The following is an 8,124-nucleotide window of genomic DNA, read 5'->3' on the forward strand; positions in this document are numbered from 1 at the left end:
CACATTTGAACAAAATGGAAAGAACTATTAGTCTAGTTCACATAATTTTTTCCTCAATCATGTATTAGATACAAAGGATTGTCATGTTTGTGAGAATGAGTGCATTTTAATTCTAATACAAAGTATTGTCATCAAAATGAATATACAAGTACATACATGGTTATTCTATGTGATAACTACATTTTGCACTTATGCTATGCAAATACATGCAAAAAATACCAATTTTTCTTCATCAAGTGTAGGAAAATATAATTTACAGAAGTACATTTTACGTACAACACATTTTCATAATTATAAATCACAAATGCCACAAAAAATTTGGAAATTAAAGCAAATTGCAGCACACATATATTGTCAATTTTGTAGCATTATTATCATCATGACAAAAATAAAACTGAGTGTAGGGGCGCCTGGGTGGCTCAGTGGGTTAAAGCCTCTGCCTTTGGCTTGGGTCATGATTCAAGGGTCCTGGGATTGAGCCCCACACTGGGCAGGCTCAGCAGGGAGCCTGCTTCCTCCTCTCTCTCTGCCTGCCTCTCTGCCTATTTGTGATCTCTGTCTGTCAAATAAATAAATAAAATCTTTAAAAAAATAAATAAAACTGAGTGTAAAATATCCAAAGGGATATATAGTGGGATATCATTTAAATATTACTGTGATAAAAGTAATGAAAACGAAAACAAAACTTACTGATTATGGCAATGTAGTCATTGAGTATTTATGGCCTTTAGAAATTTATAAACTGATTAGTAAGCAAAAATTTGAAAAGTAATGTACTAAGCTTCCAACTAAAAATAAAAGAAAGGAAACAAAATAATATTAACTAATAAACTGATAAAATTAAAAAACAAACAATGCAGGAATATAACTTTAAAAAAAAACTAAAAGCTAGTTCTTGAAGACAAAAAAAAAAACCTTTGGGAAGTAAGGTCAAGGTTAAAAGACACAGTGTACAAATAAAAACTTCAGAAATTTTTAAAAAATCAAGTTGTAAATGCAAAAGAAATCAAATTTATATTAAAATACATTATAGGGGTGCCTGTGTGGCTAAATTGGTTAAGCATCTGCCTTTGACTCAGGTCATGATCTCAGGGTCCTGGGACTGAGCCCTGCATTGAGCTCAGTGTGGAGTCTGCTTCTCCCTCTCCCTCTGCTTCCCCTCTTTGTGCTTTCTCTTACTCTATCTGTCTCAAATAAATAAATAAAATCTTTTAAAAAATAAAATAAAATACATTATAAATAACCTTAAAACAGTAGAATTAAAAACCTATATGAAATTGATAATTATATGGGAAAAATAAGGAAGCATCAAAATTCTTGAAAGAAAAATATGAAACCCTCTTCATAAAAACCAATAAATTATCTCAACCCCAAAATATGCCACCAATATTAATCAGATTGAAATGAATGTTATACACGTATCCAGATCAAAGAAGAGTTTACCATGATCTGTGCAAAAACGTGTGTTTTACAACAAGAGGTCGTAAGTTTGTCATTATTTCCTTAGCCTTATCCTTTCATACTACCTCATGTTTGTCCAAAATTGTAGTAAAAACTCGTCTTTAGGCTTGTGAGGAAAGAAAATTCTCCTTAAACCTCTTAAGGCTCGTGGTTTTTTCCAAAGTTAAACTGACAAAGACAGATCGGCCAAAAATTTTTTGCAAATTTATTTAATAAAAGTTAATGTGGCATGGATGATTGATAAATGGAAACCTGAACAAACAGAGCTGAGTATTGTATCTTTATACTAGGTTTGATGAAGAATGAGTAGTCACGGAGAAATATGATAGGTCAGAGAACATGAGATTAGGGTTGTAAACTGAAGGAGACGTTGCAAGACCTTTTGTTAGGAGACAGGGATCCTCCTTTTCCCCAGGTATAGAGAAGACGCCTCTCCCATGAAGGTTTCAGGAGATAAAGATAAGGGAATGGCCAAAGTGGTCTTCCTGCTTCTGCTGTTTTGTCAGTTTTTTTTCTGATTACTGATTAAAGTGTGCCAAGGTGCCATAGTTTGGGGTAGTATGTTCTAAATCCCATCAGGCAGCTTTATAAAAATGTTTTATAGTGAGGCAACTGTCGATACATGGAGACCAGTTAGAAGGCCTCAGTGTAGTTTGTTACAGAGTTTTAAATCTATTTGCCCTTTCCTGCAAACCTTTTTTTTTTTTAAGTTTTTATTTAAATTCTGGTTAGTCAACATTCAATGTAATATTAGTTTCAGGTGTACAATACAGTGATTCAACACTTCCATACATCACCAGGTGCTCATCACAACAATTGCACTCCTTAATCTCCATCATGTATTTAACCCATCTTCCCAAACATGTCACCTGTGGTAACTATCAGTTTATTCTCTATAGTTAAAAGTTTGTTTCTTAATTTGCCTCTCTTTACCTCTTTTTTTTTTCTGTTTGCTCATTTGTTTTGTTTCTTAAATTCCATGTATGAATGAAATTGCATAGCATTTACCTTTCTTTGACTTACTTCATGTAGCGTAATACTCTTTAGCTCCATTCAAGTCCTTAAAAATGGCAGAATTTCATTCTTTTTCATAGCTGAATAATAGTCCATCGCCCCCCCCCATAGCTGTTTCCATGATTTGGCTATTTTGGCTATTGTAGATAATGCTGCTATATACATCAGGATGCATGTATCCCTTTGAATTAGTATTTCTGTATTCTTTGGGTAAATATCTAGTAGTGCAATTCCTAGATTGTAGGGTAATTCTATTTTTAACTTTTAAGCAACCTCCATACTGTTTTCCATAGTGGCTGCACCAGTTTGCATTCTCACCAACAGTGCAAGAAATTTCCTTTTTCTCCACATCCTCACCAACAACTGTTTCTTGTGTTGATTTTAGCCATTCCGACTGGTGTGAGGTGTAGTATTGATTTGAATTTTCCTCATGATCAGTGATGTTGAGCATCTCTTCTTGTGGCCATCTACAAGTCTTTGGAAATTTTTCTATTCATATCTTCTGCCCATTTTTTAACTGGATTACTTGTTTTGGGGAGTGTTGAGTTTTTTAAGTACTTTACATATTTTGGAAACTAACCCTTTATCAGATATGTCATTTGTAGATATCTTCTTCCCTTCAGTAGTTTGCCTTTAGTTCTGTTGTTTATAAACTTTCCTGTGCAGAAGCTTTTTGTTTTGATGCCATTCCAATAGGTTATTTTCGCTTTTGTTTCCCTTTCCTCAGAAGACATATCTAGAAAGAAGTTGCCATGGCCAAAATCAAAGAAGTTCCTACCTATGCTCCCTTCTGGGATTTTTACTTTCAAAATCCTCTGGGATTTTTGTCTTTCATCTATTTTGTATTTATTTTTTTATATGGTGCAAGAGAGCAGTCCAGTTTTATTCTTCTGTGTTTTGCTGTCCAGTTTTCTCAATACCATTTGTTGAAGAGACTTTCTCATTGGATATTCTTTTCTGCTATGTTGAAGATTAATTGACAATATAGTTGTGAGTTCTATTCTGTTCTATTGATCTATGTGTCAGCTTTTGTGCCAGCACTCAACTATTTTGATTGCTACATCTTTGTAATATAAGTTGAAGCCTGGAGCTGTGATGTCTCCAGCTTTCCTTCTCTTTTTCAACATTGCTTTCGCTACTTGGGATCTTTTGTAGCTCCACACAAACTTTAAGATTGTTTGCTTTAGCTCTGTGAAAAATGTTGTTGGTATAGAGATTGTGTTAAATGTGTAGATTGCTTTGGGTAGTATAGACATTTTAATAATATTTGTTCCTCCAACCCATGAACATGGAAAGAAATATTTCTATTTCTTTGTGTCATCTTCAATTTCTTTCATCATTGTTTTATATTTTTCAGACTACAAGTCTTTCACATCTTTGGTTAGGTTTATTTCCAGGTACCTTATTGTTTTGGTGCAACTGTAAATGGGATTTGCTCCTTAAATTATCTTTCTACTGCTTTACGGTTGGTGTATAGAAATGCAACAGATTTCTGTATGTTGATTTTGTATCCTGCAACTTTGCTGAATTTGTTTATTTATCAGTTCTAGCAGTTTCTTGGTATAGGTTATCATGTCATCTGCAAATAGTGAAAGTTTTACTTGTTCCTTGACAATTTGGATACCTTTTATTTCTTTTTGTTGTCTGATTGTTGTGGGTTGGAATTTCATTATGATGTTGAATAACAGTGGTGAGAGTAGATATCCCTGTCTTGTTCCTGACTGTAGAGGAAAAGCTCTCAGTTTTTCCTCATTGAGGATGATATATTGACCATATAAGGCCTTATGCTGATGAATCTTCCCTCTAATTGTACCTTGTTGAGGATTTTTTTTTTTTAATCATGAATGGATGTTGTATTTTGTCAAATGCTTTTTCTGCATCTATTGAAAGGGTGATATGGTTCTTATCCTTTCTTTTATTAATGTGATATATCATTTACATTGATTTGCTAACATTGAACCACCTTACAACCCAGGAATAAATCCCATTTGATCATGGTGAATGACTTTTTTAATGCATGTTGGGTTCAGTTTGCTAGTACTTTATTGTGAATTTTGGCATCTGTGTTCATCAGGGATATTGGCCTCTAGTTCTCTTTTTTAGTGGAGACTTCTGGCAAACCTTTGAGAAAATGTTGTTTTCTCAATTTTATCCATCCTAACCACTAGATTTAATGATGCAGACTGCAGGCCCCCACACACTATAATCAAACAACCCCTCCAGCTGAGTTACATGCCAAGATACTGTATCCTTCTAACATATCAATCACTTTCTGAATGTATGTATTTAAGAGACTCTGCTATCGTACCTCTTATTATAGTATAGTCTCTACAACACTAAGGATCATTTTCTTTTTACTAATAAAATAGGCATACTACAAATTCTTGTTGAGTAAAGTCAATATCAAACTCTGTCATATTCATAATTTAAGTTACTTTCTAATTCTTCTTGTTTCCACCCTCACTGCCCTTTCATTATATATATATCATACTTAAGGACTAAGCTCCGTATCAGTTTTGTGTGTTTTCTTTTTTTTTCCTCCATTTTCAGATAATTAAACTACATAATGGAAAGAAAACAAAAAATGATCCAAATTTGAAATACATCTATTTGGTGATTTTAAAGATGTAAAATGAATGTGATGGGTGAAGGATAGTTAACCACAAGATAAAGTGAATGAACAACTGCTATCTTTCTGCAGACTGAAGAGATATAGTGATTTATTTATTTCTATCACATCTTTCATCATAGTCCAAATTATTGACATTTTAAGAAATAGTGTAATTAGGGACGCCTGGGTGGCTCAGTTGGTTAAGCAGCTGCCTTCGGCTCAGGTCATGATCCCAGCGTCCTGGGATCGAGTCCCACATCAGGCTCCTTGCTCATCAGGGAGCCTGCTTCTCCCTCTGCCTCTGCCTGCCATTCTGTCTGCCTGTGCTTGCTCTCTCTCCCTCTCTCTCTCTGACAAATAAATAAATAAAATCTTAAAAAAAAAAAAAGAAATAGTGTAATTAGAAATTGAATTTCTAAGGAGATAAGAGCTCAGAATGAAATTGGTCTTTCCTCTAAGACAAAGATTCTCTCCTTGATCAAACTCTAGTCAGGCTCCTCTGAGCTCTTTTTCCAAGAAGCCCCATCCTTAGGTATGTCTTTAAGAGCTCAATTTTAGTAAGAATCCTGGTAAGTCAGTTTAGCCAGAATACCCCATTCACAATATCTGATTACCCTGGAATTCTAACCAAACTTCTCATCCCCAAATGGAATCACTCCAGCATTCAATAAGAATCCTGTTAGATGGGTTTAACCAGAATGCTCCCCTTTGCCCTGATGTCTCCTCTTAGTAATTCTCCATCCACTGACCATGTCACAGCATAACCATGCCCCCTGACTATAAATTCTTAATCTTCCTCGTTGAGGAAGGAAATCAGAGTTGAGCCTAATCTTCTCTATTCAAAACTGTATTGTAGTAAGTCCCTTATCTAGTGCAGCAGCCTCCCCAAATAAAGTCAGCCTTATTGTTTTTAACAAATGTCATGAGTAATATTTTCTTTAACATCTCCAAAGTTAGAAAAATACTGGTAAACCTCCAGATGCCTCATTATAGGCCAGATATATCCCAGGCTTAATTTAATGCCAGGCATATTCAGAACTGGATATGAAACTGGCAGAGCCTGAGAGTACAAATTATGGACTCAGCACCTGCAGTAGTGATGGGACCAGGGGGGCAAGAGCAGCGATTAGTACCGTGGCATTGATCGATACATATCTTTGTGCCTTTGTCTAATTTTAAAAATGTTTCAGTGTGAAGAGTTGTCTGAACTAATTTATAAATCACTTTCAGTGCTTAAATAAAATTCTGATTGGTAAACAAAACTAAATTAATATACTAACCCTGTCCTCTGTTCATAATAAAGAGACAGTGGTGTATATGTTTTCAAGAGTTAAAATGTCTTTGAAATTGTTCCAATGCTTCTCATTTTATGGAGTTTAATATACATCTAGAGCCATATGTCTCTTCTCATTTGAAAGTCAGATAGAATGTGTTGAATTAAAAAAGGTTTTGGCATTTAGATGATTATCTGCATATAAATTAATGTGTTAATTACACATTCCTAAATCACATATGAAGGGACTTGCCCATGAATCAGTGTTAATTTTGGAGAGTGGACATTATTATTGAGTGTTAAAACCTCACCTGAGTATATTTGTGAGAATTGCTTGTGGATAGGCAATGCAAATAATAAAAATAGTTCAAATTTTCATATCAAAGAACAAATAGACTGATAAAAGAGAATAAAGAGCTCAGAGACAAATGCAAGAGTACTTGGAAAACCTATCTTACAAATATGTTATATTCATAAAACAAAATTATTTAATCATAAATCTTACACTTTGATCAAGCTGGCTCTTAAGTTTAAACATTAGTCTCCAAATTGCCTCTTCCACCATGTCAATGGCACAAAAGTAAGTCCATCTATTATATAAATATCATTTATGTTCAAGCTAATGCTCATTGCTCTTAATTCATTTGCTTTTTCCCTAAGCTTCATCTTACTTTGAAAAGACTCAGTAACAAAAGACATTTGTTTCATGAAATTTCTAGCTGTATTTGAATGGGAAGGACTTCAACACTATGTAATCTGCCATTCTGGCAGGAGCAGAAATTCTAGCTTCATTTCTTTAGTTCTCATCTCTTTACATACCCTATTCTGTTACTTGAGGAGAAACCAGATGAAATCCAGAGATGAGATTTACTAGCTTAATTTCAAGGATTAAATTTCCAACAAGATAGTGTTGGCTTCTTTTGATGTTAAATTACAAATAAGAATAGTGAGTATAGGCAGTGAACATAGTTACAGTATAAATAGCTTGTTTATCAGAGTAAAATAGCATGTTTATGTCTTGTACTATATAAACATTTAAATATTATCAAAATATTTGATTTTTGTTATTTTGAAAGAATTAACAACTTGTTAAAAACCGGTAGGTGTCTGGGCTATAAAATGCTGTTCTTTTTAAAAACCAGTACAGGAGGTAATAAACCTGAAATTTTCTATTGTTTTTCATGTAATAGATAACAAATGATCAAGATTTTATCAAAATGCTGCTCTCATTCTTTATGCATACTATTATTATATATCATTACACTAAGTATTAGAATCTGTTGGGGTTTTTTTGCTATTTTTGTTAAAAAGAAATGATTTACCTATATCATGTGGTTAAATTACTGTCCCCTATTTCTGATTCTAGCACATTCTTATTACTATGGCTTATCATTCAATAAGAGGTTGAATTTTGAAATATATTAGCTCTGTTGTGTCAAGTTAATGATTATTTTCCCAGAGGAATATTTTCATAGTAATTTATTTAATTTACCTATATATCTGTATTTAATTATTTACCTATTTATTTAAAATCCACTTATTTTTAAAATATAAGAATATTTCTTAAGGGACACCTGGGTGGCTCAGTCTGTTAAGCAGCTGCCTTCAGCTCAGGTCATGATCCCAGGATCCTGGGATAAAGCCCCCTGTCAAGCTTGATGCTCAGTAGGGAACCTGCTTTTCCCTCTCAGTCTGCCCTCCCCCCACTCATGCTCTCTCTCTATCTTGCTCTCTTAAATAAACAATTAAGATCTTAAAAAAAAAA

This window comes from Enhydra lutris, unplaced genomic scaffold (genome assembly GCF_002288905.1).
Source record: "Enhydra lutris kenyoni isolate GAN:26980312 unplaced genomic scaffold, ASM228890v2 scaffoldscaffold25, whole genome shotgun sequence".
Taxonomy (NCBI): domain Eukaryota; kingdom Metazoa; phylum Chordata; class Mammalia; order Carnivora; family Mustelidae; genus Enhydra; species Enhydra lutris.